Source organism: Malaclemys terrapin, chromosome 2, assembly GCF_027887155.1.
Source record: "Malaclemys terrapin pileata isolate rMalTer1 chromosome 2, rMalTer1.hap1, whole genome shotgun sequence".
Classification (NCBI taxonomy): domain Eukaryota; kingdom Metazoa; phylum Chordata; order Testudines; family Emydidae; genus Malaclemys; species Malaclemys terrapin.
In genome coordinates, this window is record NC_071506.1 from 264272962 (window position 1) to 264295079 (window position 22118).

The window sequence follows — 22118 nt, forward strand, 5'->3', positions numbered from 1 at the left end:
CATCATGTGCAATTTAACTAAGTTATGGCTAACAAGAGAAATCCTATTTCCTTAATCAGTAAATTGAAGTCCAGGAGCAAGGGTCTTCTACTGCAAAAGGAATCTTATCAAGAAGAGATTAGACCTAGTGTGGAAAGCAGGAAACTAAACACAAGTGATGTGAAGAGGTGGTGGGGCTCTAGGTTGAGTGGGGGTGCCCCCCCGTTAAAGGGGAGGTGGTGGGGGGCTCTAGGTTGAATGGGGGTGGGCCCCCGTTAAGGGGGAGGTGGTGGTGGGGCTCTAGGTTGAATGGGGGCGGGCCCCCGTTAAAGGGGAGGTGGTGGGGGGCTCTAGGTTAAGTGGGGGTGGGCCCCCGTTAAAGGGGAGGTGGTGGGGGCTCTAGGTTGAGTGGGGGTAGCCCCCCCGTTAAAGGGGAGGTGGTGGGGGCTCTAGGTTGAGTGGGGGTAGCCCCCCCGTTAAAGGGGAGGTGGTGGGGGCTCTAGGTTGAGTGGGGGTAGCCCCCCCGTTAAAGGGGAGGTGGTGGGGGGCTCTAGGTTGAGTGGGGGTAGCCCCCCCGTTAAAGGGGAGGTGGTGGGGGGGCTCTAGGTTTAGTTAGTGTGGGGTGACCCCCATTAAGGGAACGTGGAGGCGTGGTTTAGAGCTCCCTTTTCCCACGGCTGGCCATGCTAGTGAAGGAGAGGTTAAGCGTGCCCGGCCTTTAGGAAGGAGATGGGGCTGGCAGCCGTTAGCTGCCATGGCCGCTCTCCCCAATTAAAGGGCGGTAGCGCGCCCCAGTGGGGAACACTATGACTAGTTCTCTGTCCATACCGGTCCCTTTAATTTTCTGGCTGCACCAGCAGCGAGTGAGGGCGAGGGAGCGATCACATTCCTCCGGTGGGCGTGCTCGCTGCGGGGGGGAGGGGGAAGAAGGGGAACTGCCCTCCCCCCTCCGCGCGCTCATTCAGGGCCGGTGACGGCACCTGGTCACGTGCCGAAACGCGTCATCCCGCGCGCGGGGTCCGTTCCGCCAATCATAGGCGGCTGTTGCGGGCTGGGGAACCTTTAGCGACGGCCAATATCTTCCGCTGGCGAAGGCGGGACTTCCGCCGGGAGCCGGAAGCGGGGCTGTGGGTCTCTCATGCGAGCGGGGTGTTGCTGCTTCTGGGATCAGAGACGTTTTGGGCCCCAAGTCCCGCCGCCGCCTCCTTCTCCACGCGCCCCCTTCCTCGCTGCTGCCGCCGCCTCCTCTCCCCCGGGCCCCGCTCTCCATCCTCCTCCTCCTCCTGGGATCCGGCAGCAGCGAGGCCCTGGTGGTGGCGGCGGCGGAGAGAGGCCCCGGCCCCCGCGGAGACCCCGGCAGGAGTGAGAGACCCCGCCCCCCGGAGACCCGGCAGCGAGCGGCGAGAGGCCCGGGCGGCAGTGGCTGTTGGTGACAGGTGAGTTCAAGGGGCCTCCCCGGGCCCACTCCCTCCCCTTGGCTGGCCTCGCTTCGGCTCCTCCCCGGGCTGCGACCCGCCACCTCCTCTCACCGGGGAGGCGGCCAGGGCCGCCATCTTCCTACCCGAAGATCCTGCTCCTGGGGGAGTTGGATCCCGGCACCGGGCACTATTGGTTGCGGCGAGTACGAGTTCCTCGGTGTGGGGCCGGGCCGGGCCCCCGAGCTGTGTCGGCTGCTCAGAGCCCCGCACTGCAGCTGCCCGGCCTCGCTGAGGAGCGCCCTGCGAACTCCCCTACCCGCGGGCTGGATCTCCCGGTCTGGAGCTGCAGCCAGTCCCTGCCTAAAGCGGCTCTGCCTCCCCGCCCTAGTCTGGCCTCCCTGACGGGGAGTCTCAGCGGAGATCCGGCCCCGCGGCAGAGTCGCTCCCTTCGAGGTCGGGATGGGGGCGGGGGTGTTGTGTAAAGACACGAATAGCTCCATAAAGCTTTTGCAAATCGTCACAGCCGTGCACTGCCCTTGGCGGGCGGAGAGGTGGGGTCCTTGCCCGCTCAGCCTGACTGGGACAAGGTACAGAAACAGCATTGCCCCACTCAGCTAGGCGCTGCTGCCTGGATTCCTGTAGGCAAATCTCCCCCCGGACACAAATGAGTTAACATGTCTAGGAGCTTCAAAGACATGTGTATGACCAGGCCAAAAGAAGCACCAGCAAAAACTATTGCTTTCCATCAAGAATGGCTGCTGTTGGTTCCTCCATTTGCTGCTTCAGCCAAGTTTTCCCCTCTTAATTTTAGTTTGTACGTATACTCAAAATTACTACTCAGTGTTACAATGCACATTATGTGTTCAGTACTTTCAATCACCATGTTGCACATAAGTCCTGTGAGGCAGAAGAGTAGCATTATTTCTACTTTGCGGGTGTGGAAATTGAGGCAAAGTGAAGTTGAGATTTGCCTGTGGTTACAGGGAGAGATGGTTTCAGAACCAGCTTGAGTCACAGGTGGGGTTAAAAATCAGGAATTCCGACTTCCAGTCCATTACTTGCTCTCCTAGATCATGTCTATGGTCTAGTTTTGCTGGCCTTCATCTGAAAGCCCCGTAACATTTGGCTAAGAATCTAACTTAAGTGAAGTCAGAGAAGGGGGTTGCATGTTAGAGCCCTTCATGCAACTTTTTCCAAACTTCACTTTGTGCTGTGAATCTGATTGGGTTTGTTAGAACTACTGTTATTTCCCAAATAATAATTTTTTCCAAACTTACCTGTGGAGTTCTATCTCCAGGACTCTAAATCTGACATGTCAGTTACTGTACACATCAAATCAGCTTTCTAAGAAAATGTGTTCTGAAATATAATCAACTTGCATTCATCAGTAGTTTCACATCTTTGCTATTAGAATAAGACTTTAGCTTTCTAAATGTTGAAAGAACTGGGATGATACCTCAGAGGTGTAAATGTAAATTGTGCTTTATTTTTCTATATAGTATATAAAAGTGGATATTTTTCTCCCCCAGGAATGCTGCAACTTGTATTGTGGTCTAGCTTTTAATAAAACAGAAATTTTTTAAACATTTTAATTGTTTTAATATATCTGGAATGATTACCCATATGGAAACTCCAGTAAAAAAGCTAGGTTAGTGTCTTTTTAAATCCATATTCGAACAAGAAAATGTTTGTGTTCCCACTTGTGCTAAAGTTAGTGTTTTCTTAATTAGTGGTATATTTTCAAGGTATATCGCAAGTGCATTACCACCTTAAAACTTCTAGTACCTTTCCCCTGGTTATTCTTGTCTTCATGTTTCCACACTTGTATATTGAAAAAGAAGGCTTGCATAGGAATGTTCTATAACTCGTATCGCTTGCTTTTAACTTCATACAAGAATACACATAAAAAGGTATGGTTTGATGTAAATATCGGGTTCATGCATCAGTTGAAATAAATTTGCTTCCATGGTTTTACAGTTGAGAAATTTATTTCTAACTGTGCTACAGAACAACATGGAGGTGTTAGATAGAGCAGGACCCTTTCTTCCTTTGAGACACTATAACTATTTAGGTCACTCTCAGAAGTTGTCTTTAAACTGATGAGAATAGAGTTAAATATTAACTACTTGCCTTCGTTACAGAAATGAAAAGTAAATACGTTTGTCTAAACTAAATGTTTTGTGAAGAACTGCAGTTCTTTGTCATCATTTTAAATCTCATAACTGGGAATAAGGTTTGGCTTTAAATCAGTTATGAGCTTAATGGGCATGGTAATTTAATGATAAACTTGTATAACTGTTCTATTAAATATTGAATATTTGGCTGGTAGTAACTCTGAAAATGCGATATGTTGAAAACACGGAGGGAAGGCATATTTACATAATCCACATAAAGTATATGCAAACCAATGACAATGAAAGGTGGCAGGGAAAGAGGTATAAAGTACAAGCAAGATGATCGGGTTTTGATTATACGTGTCTTATCAGTATCAATAACTAAGGGACCTTTAAACTGAACAGATTTCTCTCCTGTTATCCTTCCACCATTCATCACCTTTATCTCCCCAATTTTGATTCTAGTGTCCTTGTACCACATTCCCCACCTTAGACCCTTCCACTTTTCATAAATTAGCAGATTGACTTTTCTTGTAAGCTATCACATGATCAACTTGTTTCTTGTATTTGTCCTGGAAGAAATAGGTCTTGAGGAAGGATTTAAATGGAGAGGGTAGTGACCTTGCTGACCAGCTCAGGTAAAATATTCTGTGCTGTGGGGGGAGGACTCCACAAATCAAAGCAGAAAGGCGGTTGTAAGAAAAGCTAACAAATGGAGTATCAATGCTTGGCATCACTGGCAGAAAAAAGATGGTATAAGAGACACGGTTGGATAAGTAAAAGAAACATATTTTCAGGCTTGGGAAATATAAAGCCATACTTTTCAGGCATGACATGATGCATCATTATATCAGGGAGATGTGCTGTCAAAAATGATAGGCTCCAAATGGGAAGTTGTAGCATTTTGTTCTTTAAAATATATTTTTAAGTGTTTGCTGGTAGAATAGCTGGTACTAGTCAAATGTAAACAGATACAAATGGTCCTTGTGGTGTGTGTGTGTGTGTGTGTGTTTTTTTTTTCTTTTTTTAATTCCTATATATGCAGGCAGTAATGTTAAACTAACAAGTCTTGTAGCTGTCTTGCTGCCTGTACAGTCAGAACACAGACACAGGTCGGAAACTAAGGATATTACAAAATGGATAGAATTATAAGGAAGAACATTCCCTGGCCTCCCCTACAGTTTTGTAAGAGGTGATAAAATGGGTTGGCTAGGAGAATTGTGTAGAACAGCAATAAAAGAAATATTTGAAGTGAAAGCCTAAGAGGACGTCTTAACAGGAGAGCTTCCCAATGCAGGCCATGCTCATGCTCACACTAATGTCGTTTTTTAGTTAATAGGAACTAAACAAGGCATCACATTTCACAAAACAGGCAAAGTCAACAAAGGTGGTAGAATAAATGGAGGAAACTGACTTAAAACTTAAGCTTCCAAGTAACACAAAATTAATTAGCTGGTGTATTACTAATTTCACTTTGTCAAATTTAGCAGTTACAAAGTTCAAGAAGATACCTGTTCCTTCTCAGTTGAAACACTGAGGTCCTGTTGGAAAGGCTCCCTTTTCCTCTCTCCCACGCCATATTTCCCTAAAAGATAGTTTTATGTCAGAATTGTCTCAGCTAAATTCCAGGCAAGATGAAGTCCCATAACTTTCAAGCAACATGAAAAATTGAATTTTAACTTACTTACTATTCAAAACATAATTGCCCTCAAATATAAAATTGGATGGTATTTCAACTGGCTGGCTGGGTGATAAATTAGTTGTTGGATGGTTAATGGAGACCCAGATAATTCAGTACTTGGCAGGTCTTGCAGTGAAAAGCAGAATCTTTGTGATTTGTGATTAAAATTTTATCTGAGCCCCCAACAGTTAACGGGAATTGCTAGGAAGGGCTTATTTCTACTTTTACCGTAAGTTTAAATTATCTGCTTCCCTTGTAACCCATCACTTCTAGAGAGAGGCTACTAATTTACCTTAAACTTTGGTGACTTGTATAGATTTTAGCGGAAAGCCGTAGAATACTTCAGTGCAGTGCTATTATCTTCACCTCTTTTGTATCTCTACTTCCTCTTTCACTATCTTTCTTCCCCTCATCTCCTCTACACCTGTCAATGTTGTCTTCTTTCCTGTCTGATTTCTCCTTTTTAGGGGGTCTCCCACTTGGACAGCAGAAGCGCTCTGACTAGCGGAACTGTGTGATCCTAAAACAGTTTAATTATGAATTTAAAGTGTTCATGAGTACAGTTACTTTGTGATGTGTGCTGCTGCATGTTCTTCCATTTGATCTGTGTGGCAATTAACTACTAATTTGGATGCCAGACAGAGAACAGTTATTGTATGGTAAGCTTCTTACACTATTTAAGTGTACTGCACTATTACAGTGCATTGAGGAAGCAGTGTTTTGGCACTCTGCTTCATCAATCAGTTTCTCCCTTATCTTTGAGCCTTAATCTTTCCCACTATTCATCTGATTGTGGAGGGCTGGATTGTTCATGCTCTGGAGCCTGTCAATACAACTCAATGAATAGTTGAATGATTTCATATATAAGGAATCATGTGTTCATAAGATGAAGGGATTGCCATCTCAACATATCCAGACCCTGTTGTTGCTCACATAGCACTGTTGGTGCGCAAGGACCTGTAGTCTGTGGAAATGAAATCTAGAATAAGAATTTAACCTGGATTGTTCTCATGGCAACACAGGGTTCTGAAGACCTGGAAGTCAGGTACATTCATATCTGTAACTATTACTGTGGTAAACATCACTTTTGGGTTCTAGCCTGCTGCAGGTAACTTTTATGCTCAGAGTTGCTTATCCATTTTGAGCTGTGTTAAGGAGTGCTTTCTCTGATTTTTCTCAGATGAAAATAGTACATATAAAAATGGTGGTAAAACTAGGCTTTCTGTCTGGGGGAAGGGGTAAATAGAGGCACTTGAGTGCCAGGGGGCTTAAGCTGTTTCATGTACAGCTTGTTCAAGAACTGACTGACTTTGATAGTAGTTGTAGACCTCATAACCAAATTATTGTGTCCAGAGCATGTTGTTTGCTTTGGGGTCCTCCCTCCCCCCCACCCCCCGCAAATACTTAGTAGGTGCTAGACTTCTCAGGATTTTGTCTAGTATATTTAGTTGTTGGCTTTGTTGCATGTTGTTTGTTCAGGGAATGACACTATACTTGGATATATGTTCAAAACTGTTGAAGAAATGACAAGGTATTGCTTTTAAGAACATCAGTCATTAAAAGTGTTAATGGAACAAACTGGCTGAAACTGTATCCCTGACCAAATAGGGTCAAAGTTACTAACTGGTTTTTAAAGTAGAATTCAAAATGTAATTATTTATAATTGTAATAACTGTTTTATCATGGGTGTTGTAGGTCTTTAAAAGCCATTCATTTCTTCTCTCCGTGCCCAATCAATAACAAACATTTTAAACTAATTTTTCCCTTTTCTCTAGAGTCAAATTCTTCCCTCAGATGCTAACTCATAACTTTCATACCAGTAGAAGATCTGCACACGTATCACAGGGTGGAATTTGTTCCTTACTGCTTTTTTTCTCTCTCTCTCAATAATTCATCATGGTGTTCCCCCTAGCTACTATTAATACATCTTATCAATCTATTTTCTATGCCTTCTCAAGGTGAAGTGCTGCCATAAGGAAACAGTGATGAAAAGTAAATATTTTATCCAGTCAGCACATAATTGTATCTGTCCAGCTGTGCTGGGTGTGAACTCTGCTGCTGAAAAAAAAATTACTTGTGGATTTTATCATTCTAGGAAAGATAAGACTTTTATGAAACAGTGGTGCTTCCCTGGCGGTTCTAGTAATATAAGATATTTCCAAGCACTTTGTAAGCTTAGGATGTTGCTATTCTAGTAAAGTCCGGAGAAACAAGATATTAACTAAATAGTTATTTGTGGTGTTTAACCTTTTTTAACTAATTGCTTCATCAGACACTCCTATTACAAAGCTTAATCTAAAAATTGTCTCGGGAAACCTTATACTGAAGTCACAGTAAAACTAAAATCTTTAATCTTTGTTTAGTGTTGGTACTCATAATGATACTTTTACAGGTTATGGTGCTGTCTCAGGTTGCCCCACAACGGAGCTTTGCTAGTGCTGACCATTGTTCAAACAAGGAATGGATGAATCAACAGGCCAATGTCCAAAAGCAGTTTGCTTACTCATACCCAGTGGCTGGAGGGTTTTATGCTTAAATGAGTCAATACCGCCTTCTTATTTCAAAATGTCTCACTCTAAGAAATCAAAAGACGAATAGAGTAAAATTATACAGACGGTTAAAATAAGTGTCTCGAACTTCCTGAAACAAATTAATTATGGCTGTTAAATGGAGTTATGATATATATTGTGTTTTGCCATCTTCAAATGTTTTTGAGAATTACAAGCACTATGCCCACACTATGGCACTCTTTTCTCCATTATCACCAACAAAAATCAGCCATTAATTGATAGTCCTACTCAGCAGTTCAGAGACAGGAAGTGAACAGTAATTTTTCCAGTTAACACAGCAACAAAAGTGGGCAGATCCTAATTCCCCACAATGGAATTTGGCCAGGACACTGGGATGGGTGTCCTTAATCCTGTTTACATTGCCATCCAGTTTCTGATAATTAGTCATGTTATCCCTGAAGGGATGGCACAGTGAATTGCACTGTTCTTCCTACTCTTATTCTAGGTAGCTGAGAATAGCACTTCTTATTTTTCTGTCTAATCTAAGTATTCACCTGATAATCTTGTTAAATGTCACAAGCCAAAGTGTATCCAAAGTGTTATGGTTAGAGCTGGGTGAATAATTGATTTTTATTTTTTATTTTTTCAGTTCAGTGGCTGAACTGAAAAATCCCTGAAAAGGTTCATTTTGGTCAGACAAAAACTGCCATGTTTTGTTTTTTCTCACTGAAACAAGAAACAAAATTTTCAATTAGGGTTTTTTAGTTTGTTAGTGTTGTGGGGTGTACATTTTAAACAAATGCATCTAAATTTCAAAATGACGTTATTTTGAAACAAATATGTGTTTTATTAAAAATTGTAATGAACAGCTAAAACTTTTTTCAAATTTTTTCATTTGTTTATTGGGTTGAAAACTATTTGTGAATTCAACAAATAGTTTTGTCCAAATCAGAAACTCAGTGAGGAATTGGGGGAGGGGGGAGTGGGAGGAAATTGAAAACATTGAAGTGGTTCACTTCAGTTGCGCCAGAACCACATTTGTGGGTGAAAACTATTTGACCAAAAAATTCTGAGTTCTCATGCAGGTTGAGATTTTATCTTGCTCCATGATATCAATATATTGACAAGGTTTCAGAGCAGTATGGTAGTGTGCGTTGTGCCAAAGTATTTTCCCTTGTGGGGGAAGTTAAGAAGGGAGTATTAGATTTGAATCCAGGCTGAAATTTTGGAACAAGTCCATCCTTTAACAATGAGCCAAAAAACCTGAATTACCAGTAGCTCTGATTCCAACAATGCATCACAAGTGTGACTGTCAGACTAACTATAAATAAAAGTGCACTACAGAAGGTGTGTGTTTCGTGTACCAGTTTGCTTATTTTTAAAAGGTTGTGCATTATTGTTATATTTTTGGGCTGGAGCATGGATTAGTTGCAAAAAATAATGTTGAAGTGATCAACCTCTATTGAGCTATTTTTTTTTTTTTTTTTTGTCAAATATAAAATCTTACCTAATCATGGTCAATAATTTAAGGTAGAATGTCCGAAAAGTGAGGAAAATGACAAGTTTAATGAACATACATTTGTGACCACTTTAAATTAGTATGGTTTATGAAAACTTGGATCTTGCCTTTAGGACATTCGTAAGCATAAGCTAAAAGATTCTTAAGTTACATCGAAAAAGTTTTTAAAGTGACCTACAGGGAAACTGACTTCAGATTGTCCTGTAAAAGAAATGTAACCATTTTTTATTAAAAGAATTTGAGCTGACATTTTCATTGAAAGAAAACTGGTTCTTAAGAGCTTTTCCTTTCATTACCTTCACTATCAAATCTATTTGATCTGGCTCCTAGTATAACTCCCACTTGGGCGTTGAATGTGTCAGCACTTTTTTTTTTTTTTTTTTTGGGCTGTCATGCTCCAAAGATCTGCTCTGGCTGAGGAAAACATGTTGTGCCATTACTGCCATAGCTGCCCTGCTATATGCTCTGGTCAGTCCTAACTAGCAAATATCCCAGTGACTTTTTAAATCTTTTTGATTGCCCGTTTTAAAAACATTAAATATATACTTGGTCTTAAACTAAGCAGGCCTTCAAATTGGATGGATAACCTCACTTTCTTAGAAAACATGATGAATAGTGCAAACTGCATGTGTAGGTTAGAGACTATTTCTCAAAGCACTAAAATTCAAATGCTCTCCTAATGTCTTAAACTTCAGTGAAATGCTTTTACTTAGATAAGGAAACTGCTTGTTGTGGACTCAAAACATGCAGCTTTAGAATATATATTTCTATTGTTAAGAATATAAGCCAATGAATTAGACCAGACTTTTAACCTAAACCTTGGTAGTGCCCATTAAATTAACTTTATAGCTTCAAGATGAAACTTTCTGTCTTGTCTCTGGTTGCTAGCACAAGAGCCAGTGTTTCAATCAATACCTTGGTAGTATCTGGTTCATCAAGGGAAGGTACTATAGGCAAAATGTCAGCCCAGAGCAGACTTCTTTTTCTTTTCTTGTTGGGTTAACTCCATGCTTTTGTTTTAGTGGTTTATAGTTGTACTGCAATATGAAACTACAGTATCATAGACTAGAGGTTTTCATATTGGAGGGGCAGACCCCTCTGGGGTGTGTGGAATATACTTGGGGGTGAGGGGGGTGGGGTGAGGAGGAGGGCATGAGAAGCTTTGGGGGACAGGGGGAACTTACTGCACACATTTTACCCACAGTAATGAATAAGCTGAAAAGCTGATTCCTCCGGATCTCTCAGGTCCTCAGATGGTGCTGTGAATTTGACTTTAGATGGCGCTGGGCATTTTGACAGTTTTCTGTTAAGCTTGCATAGCATTGTACAAAGTCGTTGCTATCTGTAGTTGATCCGTTTGCTATGAGATGGTGTCCCCATTTAATTGTAAGCGTGGACCACAATCGCAGTTTTGCTTTTGCTCTTATTACAATGGATTGTTGGCTCATTTGTGCAACGAGGGAGAGGGGAGTGAAAATCAGAAACCGAAACTGATTTGACAGACGCACCGCCACACCCATTGGTATATGTATTTGTGTTGCTGGGGGGTGGTAGGCACTGTAAACTACTACAGACATGAAGACGGGGGGCATGATCATATAAGTTTGAGAACCACGGTCATAGACCCAACTAGAAGACTTGCGTTCTGAGAAGCTAAAGTATACTTCCAGTATACTCTCATTTCCATTTTAACTTAAAGCAAATTAGTGTTTTTGTGCTAATCTCAGTTCTCATGTGGATTTACCTTCTAAAAAACTAAAATTACAAAAAGTTACATTAATTCCTGTATATGTCTCCTTCATAGTATTGCTAAGCTCTCGAGCTTTAGAAAGTTAATGGTGTACTCCGTGGTTAATTTGGATCTGTTGGGTTCTTATGGATAGTTCTGATTCTGCTGCAGTCTCTGGTGTCCCCTTGAAGCTCTGGGTCACCCTCAGAGGTGGTGCTGGTGTTCTTGTCCCTGGGGCCCATGTCTGGGTGGAGAGAGCACCAGAGGGTGGTCTTGCATCAAACTAGCATATGTTAATTCCAAGGGGCAATGAGTACCTTAAACTTCAAGTTGAAAACTGTTTTTTTTTCCCCCCCTTAGAGTTTCTAGCAGAGTTCTCACTATTGCAATGAGTACATTACCAGCCTTCTTGGTGACAGGAAAGGGGAATGGTGAGGAATGTCATCTTTGTAAATAAGGAAAAGGAAGTAAGATATAGTGGTTACAGAACAGGGAATTACTGAGTTCACTGTTCTAGTCCCAGCTCTGCTAAATTGGCTGTGGCTCTGAGAAAGACACTCTATTATATATAAAATGGATAAACCACCTTGCCTCCTTCAAGGGTGTTGTAATGAATCACTGCATCTGTTAAAGGCTTTGAGTCCCTTCCAAGGAGCTCTAGAAGTGTAAATGAAATATTGGGTGATATTGGCACTGGCCTTAAACATTGCAGATCTACCATTTATTTTGAGGACTGAAGTGTAATTTCTAAAGTGACCCTATGTCAAAACCCTGTTTGCAATGATATTGGTAAATTAAGATGTGCTGCGTTGCTTAGCCCATAAAAACATTCAAATTTCATATGTTTTTCAGTTTCAAAAAACTGTGTGTTACTCAGAAATAGGAATAAAGGCTTGCATTACAAGTCAGCAAAAGTTTCAGCATTAACATGAAAGCTAACTCCCATGACTGAGTTGGTAAGAAACATAAGCTGCTTGCCTTGGCTATCTTTACTACTGTAAGGTGGGAGAGGTTTTCTTAAGTCTTGTTGATGCAGCAGCAGTCTAGATGAGCTACTTTAAGAAACAGTTGGGTTCTAGAGGGGGTCATAGACACACCTCTACCTCGATATAACGTGACGCGATATATCACAAATTTGGATATAATGCAGTAAAGCAGTGCTCCGGGGGGGCAGGGCTGTGCACTCTGGTGGATCAAAGCAAGTTCAATATAACGCAGTTTCACCTATAACGTGGTAAGATTTTTTTGGCTCCCAAGGACCGCGTTATACCGAGCTAGAGGTATAATTATTTCTACTGTCACAAGAAGCATAGAGTAGCATTAATTTTCTGGACTTCTGCATCCTTGAAAGGGATAAGTACTAAGAGTTGCAGAGGTGAGATGGAAGACAAATTGTGTAATCAGACAGTCCAATAAAAAAAGCAATCCCCCCCCTTTTTTTAATTTGGGTCATCAGTAAACCCCTTCAGTTGTCAATTATAGTTAAGTTTTCCACTACAAGTGGAAAAAGTGACTCAGCTCTCATGCCCAAATTTTCAGACTGTGGACACTTACTGCTGAAGGCAAATTTCAATCTTAAGATTCAATAGCTTTCTAGAAACTAACTACAACTTTTATCATACCCTATAAAAATCTGTCGTATATGCACTTAGCTGAATTTCCCTATCATAACGCTTTTTTTAGTCATGTGAATCTCTCATCACCTTCACGTGACCATTAGGAGTAATAGCCATGTGAAAAATGTAGAGAAACTTGTCAATTCCTTCCCGACACCCCCAATTCACTCTTAGATTTAGATTTATTTAGAATGCATTGTGGCTCACTATCTGGCACCTGGAATTTTCTAAAAACTATTTGGTATTTCATGCTATGGTTTTATAGTTTTGCATATGTAGTGACTGAGAAATAGAAGAGCAAAACTACCAATCCTGCTGCAAGTGTAGAATCTTTGAAATGTCCAAGTGTGGGTTTTTGTGTGTGGGTGTTTTTTTGGCCTTAAGTGGTGAACCTTGGTAAACCTCTTATTGAACCTTTTGTTAGGTCACAGGGTTAAGTGTGACCATGACTGTTACTTAAAACTGCTGACGAAGAGTCCTGTGGCACCTTATAGACTAAAACTGCTGACTAGCTTGGAGGGCAATACTGCAAAGCTGTGAGATTACTTAATGCTGTCTCCTTAAACTGTATTGTTTGGTGCACCATGTGTGTATGTGTATAAATAAATCAGCTCATACTTTCACTTAAATCATTAGTAAACCTGTAAAATCTTTTGATGTGACTGGAGGCTCTTGTTAGCTGTTTTCTGAACCACTTCTGCTTAGGAGTTTAAATCTTGTGATTTGGCCAGCTGAGGATCATCTACATGGATGTAACACAACCATAGCCCTCCAAGTCCAAGACGAGCTTTATTTTTTCTGTTCCTGGAACACATTTATTTGTTCCAGTCAGTGTGTGTTGATAACTTGTAATGCCTTTCTGTGTACATACGTAAAGGGATGGGGATGGAAATGTTATGCAGTTTGTAATCCAAATGGCCTTCATGGAGACTATGAAGGCCAAAATGTTGTAGCAATTGGGTGTTAGTGAATTAATCTATTCTCTTTAATGTGGTCTTGAACTTTCAGTAGAGCTGTAAAACCATTTTCTTTCCTCCTGTGTAAATGTGCTTTCTTTAGCTCTGCTTAAAAGCAGGACTTGTTTGTTGCTGTAGGAAGAGCTAGCATAGCCATTTGATGGTTGTAGGCTTCGAATGCTGGAGACTATAATCTCCCAGCCTGTTCTTTCTATCTAAAGATGGTGGAGAAGCTTTGTTTTAGATTTGAAATTTACAAAATTGCATTTTGACAGAGGATTTTGAAACGTGTAGACAACTACAGTGAAACTAGACAGCCTTTCAGGGCTCTAATCAAAGTGTTTACGGTTTTCTTCTTCGGAGTAGGTGAAACAATAATAAAACCGAGCAAAAAAGTTAATACTTATCTAGATCATTTTAATAAATGCAGAAAAGTCAATTGATTCCTCTCACCCGGTTCTGGTTTTTTAGTCCTTGACCACTGAATGTGTAGGCATTAATAAACTATGGCTTCGTCTTCAGCAAGTGACACCTATTTTCCACCCATCTCCAAACTTGTTGTCAACAGGTACTGAAGTATGTGATATAATATTTAGAGCTCTGCTTCTTCAAATGCTGTACAAACACCCCCTTAGCCTGTGAGGTAGGAATGGCAAGTAGTATGCCTGTTGTACAGAATGAAAACTGAGGCAGAGATTAACTGATAACTTAAACAGACCTGGGATTAGAACTCTAAAGCACCAGACTCCCCAACCAGAGGTTGACCCCACCATGTTGCATGACGGACACTTGACAAAATTACCGTACTTAATAATGGATATTGGGGGGGAGGGAGGGGTTATGTCATTCAATCATTTGTTACTTGAAAAATTATCAGACTTCAAAATTTTTACCACAGACACTTGTATCCATGTACGGATTGTTGCCGACCCCTGCTCCTATCCCTGTGGGTTGTTCCTAGACTATGTTGCCTTTTATTCAGACAACTATTCTGTTTCTGATTCAAGATGTAAGTGATCACTGACCAACCAGGTCACTTCCTTGGTTTCAATGCAGGAGTTCACTTGAGACTGTTGTGGGAATTCTGCATCTTACAATAAATGCACCCCCCTAACACGACTTTGTTGTCTGACAGTGGGACTCAGCATCTGCCCTGCTGTACATAGCCCTTCAGAAAACAGCAGAGCGGTAGCAGAGTGAAATGGAAGCTCTAGCACCCAAAGCAACATTCACAGAACTCTACTTACAGTACTCTGCTGCTGCTGAGGATGCTCCCTTGGGCTGGAGGAAGGAAGAAACAAACCCGTATCTCTTCCTCCCATCTTTTTTTTTTTTTTTTTTCCCTCCACCCTCACAAATGTTAATTTCGTTTGAGTTCTTCATTGTGCCCCCTAATAACAGAAGATAACACTTATGTGCCTGCAACTCCTGCACAGTTGCCTAGCTGACAGGAATTGCCTCAATTAACTCACTGCTGTTCTCATTGGTGAAATACTATTCGTAGGGGCAGCAGTAAAATTAGGGAGGGAGACAGTATGGGTGAATATATAGTCACAAATTGTGTTCAGACGAAAGTGACAGCATAGTGTTGTAGTGACTACTCTATTTTGGATGCTCTCCCATTTTGTCTGAGATAGCAGAGGCTGTGAACTCTTCTTCGTGAGAGAGGGAATTCCTGGTCTAGCTTTAGCTGGTGGTTGACCTAAAATTAAGACATTTGCCTAGGGTGTGAGAAGTCTAGATGTGAAACTTGAGCAACCCTCTGTCCTCATTTAGAGGACTATTTAATAATAATAATAATAATTAATAATTAATAAAAAGTCAGCCCTGAGGTGAAAGGATATTCCCTGTTGTGGAGGGACTCTGGGTGTGAGGGGCATATAGGGGACACTGACAGACACGCCCTTAATGTAGTATTTCAGATTCTAATATCTAAACTGTATTCTTAAATTTATTCACCTAATTTTAGGTTATTGCTGATTATGTACTCTATCATATGACTTTTTAAAACAAATATATTTGTAGATAATCTAAGCACTATACCCAGATGTACAGACTCTTTTTCTCAACCCGTGTATTATATAATTTTAACATTAGCTTTAATAATTTTTAAATCTGTTCTCTTCTGCAAAAAAGCAGGAAAGGGACAGGTTAATACAAACCATAGACCACAATACTCACTGGCAGAGTGAAGTCTGGTAGTAGTAAGGTGTGTACCCGTGGCTGGCAGGAGTTAAAGGGTGTGTGCTGTTAAATTGGCTTAAACTTGCATTGCCTTTGTCTTGCGGTTTTGTGTCAGGTATATTATGTATAGTAAACTTAATTGTTTAGCAGTTTTTGTGTGTATCATTATGTACATAGTCTTCCATGCTTTGTCAAGCTTGAAAATAGATTTAGCTGAAATAGCATGAGAAGCAAATCTAAAACTGCTTATTGCAGGTGTAGGTTTTCCTTATTGACTTCCAGGCACAGAGTGCTGTTACCAGACACCTTAAACAAGTATGTATATGGTCTCATCCAGGCAGTTCTTTCTCTGGCATAAACTTCTGGGTCTCCTCACCCAAAGGACCCAAGTGTGGCAGTATTTCTTGGATCTTGGAGTTGGAAATTCTGAGTGTGTTGCCCCCAGAGAAAGATGGGGTACACAGGTGTGCAATATAATTGAAATTAACATAATTCAATGCACTAACACCTTTCTCCTGCATTTTTTTGTTAAATGTGGCATGCAACAGAAAACCTAAAATTGATCTAACTACAGACATGCTGAATACGGCTGCAGGTGAGAATGGGTTTCACAACATAATTAACTTACTAGTATATCTTCTTCTTGGTCTTGTAAAGACTCCAGCTCGGCCTGTGTTTGCTGTTGGCACTTTAGAATGTATCCATTTGGGAAGTCAGGCACACTCAACTTGCTGCATCTCTGAGCTTAAAGGAGCAGGACAAGATGCACTTTTTTATTAATTTTTCCAAGTACTACAAATCTACCAAAATACCAGATTCTTCATAATATTCATAGTAAATAAAGGAGGTTGGGATAAAGGGAGAGGAAGCAACATATCTATCTTGAGGGTCTGCTTTGATCATAGACCTCTAAAGAGTCAGCCCAAATTGCTTTGAATTTTTCTGGCATTTCCTTTCTGTGGAGTGCCAGTTCATTAGCTGTGCAGTCAGCCATGGCACTGAGCCAGGCATCAGTATTTGGTGGGGACAGACTTCTCCATTTTTGCAGGATTAATCTTTTTAGTGACCAAAGCTGTGCAATTGGAACCAAGATGCCTTGTTAATGGGTAGCCTCCAGGTATCAGGAATGTATCCAAGAATGAAATTTAGCATCTAATATCAAATTTGGTATGAGGTGGGTCATAGGACAGACATTCTTGATACAGGGGCACTCCCAAAACATATGTACTAATGTAAAAGGAGTTGCATTTCTAACAGAGGTCCTCATTTATGAGGCCCATTACTATTCGCCTATGTGGGTGGGGAACCAGTATGTTCAAAAAAGCCATTTATGCTGAATAAGCTTTCCTCTCAGGTCTATAGTATTTCAATATTAGATACAATTATATTCCATTGGTTGGAGATAGTTCTGTATCCAAATATCTATTCCAATCAAATCTCAAATTGTCAATATTTAGCAGAGATTTTTTCAGGCCAGAAAATCATAAAAGGATACAGCTGGCTGAATAAATCCAAGAAGTTTTCTCCAAAAGTATGGAACTCCTGGTGCATACAAGCCAAAAACATCTGTCATTAAATGCTTTAGCTGGAGATATTTCCATGCTCCAGGGCAGGGCAAGCCTGATTGTTGCTGAAGATCTACAAGTGGCTTAAATTGATCATTGTTAAGGCTACATTTTAGTCACAGGTACTTTTAGTAAAAGTCCTGGGCAGGTCACTGGCAGTAAACAAAAACTCATGGCCTGTGACTTGTCCATGACTTGTACTATATATCCCCTAACTAAACTTGGGCTAGGGAGCCACGGGTGCTCTGGGGGAGGGGTGGCACTCTGGGGATGCCACTGGTGCAGGGGTGTGTGGTGGGGCTGGCAGGCACCCTATCTGGCTGTGTGCAGCAGCTGGCATGTTCCCGCAGCTCCTGGAGGGGGAGGTCGTGGGCTCCACACGCTGCCCCCACCATGAGTGCCGTCTCTGCAGCTCCCATTGGCTGGGAGCTGCAGGGGTGGTGCCTGCAGGCAGGGGCAGCTCGCAGAGCCCCCTGGCTGCTCTGCCTAGGAGCTGCAGGGACATGCCAGCTGCTTCCAGGGAGGCCCCCCGAGGTAAGTGCCACCCCAGCCATGAACCCCCTCCCACACCAAACTGCTGCTGGCCCAGGGGCTGCCTGAGCTGGTCAGGCAACCGTGGAGCCAGCTGCACAGGCTGCTGCAGAAGTCGTGGAAAGTCAAGGAATCTGACTTCCGTGACAGACGCACAGTCTTAATCGTTGTCAGTTATCTGCAACACAATCATAATTCCTCTCTCTCTCCAATCCTTCTGTATCAAGGTTTTGCAGTCGACTTTAAGGCTAGGATTGGTCCATAGGACTGCCTCTGCAAAGAAGAATGGATGGAAGCAGAACTTTGTAGCCAAGTTTGACCAACCTTGCCTTGCAGCTGCTATTGTGTGAGCTCTGGAGCTGCCAAATTTATAATTCAGTCCTACAATGCCTGAAGCAGGGGAGATTGAATAAATTATTCGTATGCTATCTGTGAGGTCCTATCTAATGGCGATAAAGATGCCTGGCTTAACAAAAGGAGAGAATTTGCCAGGTTGGAAAACAAAATCCTTTGAGATAGGGGGAGCTATAATTTATTCAGTCTAGATTTCTTACCTGCACCCCTGAAGAAACTTCCTTAAAATAAGTTTGAGGAATAGAAATAGGGAGACTGCTCAGGACATTCAAAATTCTGGGAAGGACATTGATTTTCAGTATATTAATTTTGCCCTACAAACTGAGCGTTTATGAACTCAATCTCCCTAAAGTGGGCAACACTTGGTTCTATATTTAACTTAGAGATGTCTTGAATATTACTGGGAATCAATATTCCTAAATTATTTAATGCAAGAGGATTACCATTGAAAGTCCAGATTTGATGAAAACCCTTTGGGCATCTATGTTAATGCCTCAGATTTCTCATTTACCCCCAATTAATTTTGTGTCCGGAATGGTGTCCAAACGTATTAATAGTGGTTAGAAGATTGGGAATAGCAGTATCAGGCTTAGAGACAAATACAGGAGCATCACCCACCGTAGCGCATCAACTTGTTCTCTCTTTGACCCATTGTATCAGGATGGGCATGTTGATTTGCCCAGATGGAAATGGCTAAACATTGTAAAGCTAAACAAACAGAATAGGAGAAAGGGGGCAGCCATGCCTCAGACCTCTCCGTAATGGGAATAAGGCAGAAATAATACAATCAGTATTACCCTGTAAGTCAGGCTAGAGCAGAAAAGCTCCATCCAAGCAATGAATTGGTTATCAAATCAAAATTTTGATATTACATGAAAAATTAGTCCCAGGTTATGCAGTCCAAGGCCTTATCGTCTTCTAAAGAAATGACAGCTAAGGATTCTTTAGAATCTCTCAAAGCGGCAATAATATCAATTGACACACATTATCTGAGCCATGTCCCTTACAAAGGAAGCCTACCTGATTTGTGTATTACATGAGAACTTTGTCCAACTGCATAACAAACTTTTGCTTAAAATCTTAGTATCACAGTTGATTAAAGAAATTGACCTATAATGACTGCATAGTCCAAGGTCTTTTCCAGGTCTAGAAATAACTGAAATTACAGCTTCTCTAGAGTGGTAGGAAAGTTTGCTCATTCCTGGCCTCCTTGACCATATTTGTTAATCTAGGAGTTGAAGTTTAAGAGAACTTTTGGTAAAATTCAATAGGGGACCAGTGTGTGCCAGTAGTCTTTCCCACCTTTTATTTCTTTTATAGCCTTGGTCAGTTCTGTGATTTCTAGTGGGGTGTCTAGAGGTTCCTTCTGAGAGTTAGAGATGAGTAGCATAGGCAATCCACTAAAATAGTTACTAAGTCATCTTTACCAATACCCTCTTCAGCTAAACATAGCTTTAAATAAAACTGTTTTAATTGTTTAATATCTGACTGTTGTATATAATTTGTTGCTATTCAGGACAGTAATCTCATTTCTGTTAGCCTGTGTGCCAATAGCTTGCCAGCTCTCTCACCAGATTCCCAGTAATTTTGCTTCAAACAAAATAATGTAAATTCAGCCTTTTGGGGCAGAAGTTTGTTGATTTCATACCTTTTTGATGAGGGTTCTGAGTTTCTTTAGGCAGAGGGCAGAAGCATAGTTTTCATCCAAGGTCTTAATTTCCTTTACTAAGGGTATCAATTCTGTGTTATTTCCACTCCTTTTTATAAAGGTCGCATAATAGTTGATACAGTCTCTGATGAAGGCTTTAATGGCTTCCCAAAATGTGGCAGCTGGTGAAGTAATGGCAACATTTGTTTAAAGGAAGGGGAAAAAAAAGTTCTTGCTCTCACTGGAGTTGCCAAATGATATATCAAATTTCAGAGGTATTCAATCTCCACATCTTAGTTGGAGTGTACATACCCTGTAGGCCTAAAAGACATGCATAGGGGGTATGGTCAACTATAACAACATAACAGTACTACAATAAGTAAGAAATAGTCCAATCTTGAATGTGTTGAATGAGCTGCTGCGGAAACAAACAAACAAAAAAAAACCAAAACACAACTGGGCAATCCTAAGGACAAAGACTATAATTGCCACATGTCTTGTAAGCCAGAATCAGCCATGTTATATATGAAGGACCTGACAGGTATTGGTGGTATATAGAGATGGAGAAATTTAACAGACTAGGTCTAGAGTTTCATTAAAGTCTCTAACTAATAATTGGATCTGACCCATGTAATTTATATTCATCAAAAAGTATCAAAAAATTTGGGATAATCTCTGTTTGGCCCATAGAGATTGGCAAAGATAATTACAGAATTGCCAATTTCAGCCTTCAGGACAGTGCATCTGCCCTTATTGTCAGCCCTTGTGCTCATTGAACTTTTTATGTATTAATATAGCAATGTCTCTCACTTTAAAATTAAAGCAACTAAAAAATGAGGCCTATCCAATCTCTGTTCAGATTACTATCTTCAAGTTCTGTCAAATTCTTCTGGAGCATAGCAATGTCAGCGTTAGCAATGAGTGCATTTTGTAATAGGGTTATTAAAACCCTTTATATTCCAGGAAACATTTTTAATTATGGGTGCCTTCACTGTTAAAATGTACCAGTTAAAGTATAAAGTCAGTTTGTGAATAAATGAGAAATTGCAAATTTTCTTGAGCAGTGTATGGTTCTTGCATAGCTAAATAGCAAAAGTTATATAATCCAGGGGTAGAGTGTTGCTTCCCAGTATATATTCAGCAGGAGTGGGAAGGAAATTTCCAGCATGGGAGGATAAAGGGAAGGGGGGAGAAAGAATTAAATAAGTTTAAAAAAACAAAATGGAAAAGAGAGTGGAGAGAGAAATAGTAGTAATTAGTACCATACAATCAAAAAAATCTGTTTAAACATCCAAAATACACACTTGACATGTCGGGGGTGAGGGGTTGCTGCATGAGGTGAAACTTGGAGATCCTCCGAGCCCCCGGGGCCCAAACATTACAACTATAGTAATCACCTTTTACCAACAGAGTCTTGATACATTAGTCTATAAAGAAGCACCATCTAATAAAGCAGTGATATTTGCTTTATTAGATGGTGCTTCCTTATGGACTACTTATTTACACAGTGCACAGTCAACCTGTGGAACTTGAGGGCCAAAAGTATAACTGAGTTCCAAAAAGAATTAGATAAGTTCATGAAGGATGGGTCCATCAGTGGCTACTAGCCAAGATGTAGTCCCTAAACCTCTGACTGCCTGAAGCTGGGCCTGCATGATGTGGGAGGAAACACTTGAAATTGCCCTGTTCTGTTCATTCCCTCCCTTCTGGCCACTGTCAGAAGATCCTGGGCTAGATGGACGATTGATCTAACTTGGTATGACTGTTATGTTCTTAACAGCTCCTCTTCCCCCCTCTGGATTTCTGCAATATGAGCTCCTTAGTGATAAATTTCAGGAACTTCAGCCAGTGCTCTAGGCTGACCTTCTGGAACTGGTTTGGGGGCAAGGAACTGGTGTGCCTGAGGCATATCAAAACAAAAATCTTAAGGCATGTTAGCAGTTTGGGAACAAATTCAGAAAGTTTACCTTTTTGTATTCCCCCAATCTGGATATTACATTGCCATGGATGGATGTCTTGATCAGATAGCTTGGTTTTAATAATCTTGATATCATTCCAGTTCTTCATAACGTGTAGTTGGTTGGTTTGAAAACATCATCCACTTCAGAAATTGTTCTGCTTCACTCATCCATCTGAATAGAGCTTGTAATGCACTATGAATCTCAGTCATGGTGGTCTGTTGGGTAGATGCAATTTCAACAGTATCTGTGGCCACCGCTTGCAGGATCGCCATCCACTTACGTTCCATCAGGCTCAGGCAACAGTTTGTAGAAGGTGAGAAGGTAGATCTCCTCAGGGGTGGGTGGCGGGGAAG

At 41.3% G+C, this 22118-nt stretch overlaps 1 protein-coding gene across 1 annotated transcript in view; it reads left to right on the top strand.

Annotated features, from left to right (window-relative positions):
• The first annotated feature begins 1098 nt into the window (after window positions 1–1098).
• Window positions 1099–22118, top strand: part of LARP4B (La ribonucleoprotein 4B) — a 103003-nt gene continuing 81983 nt past the window's right edge. Inside the window, exon 1 of the mRNA XM_054021036.1 lies at window positions 1099–1415. The gene's annotated coding sequence lies outside the window, so the exon portion shown is untranslated. The remainder of the gene's footprint in view (window positions 1416–22118) is intronic.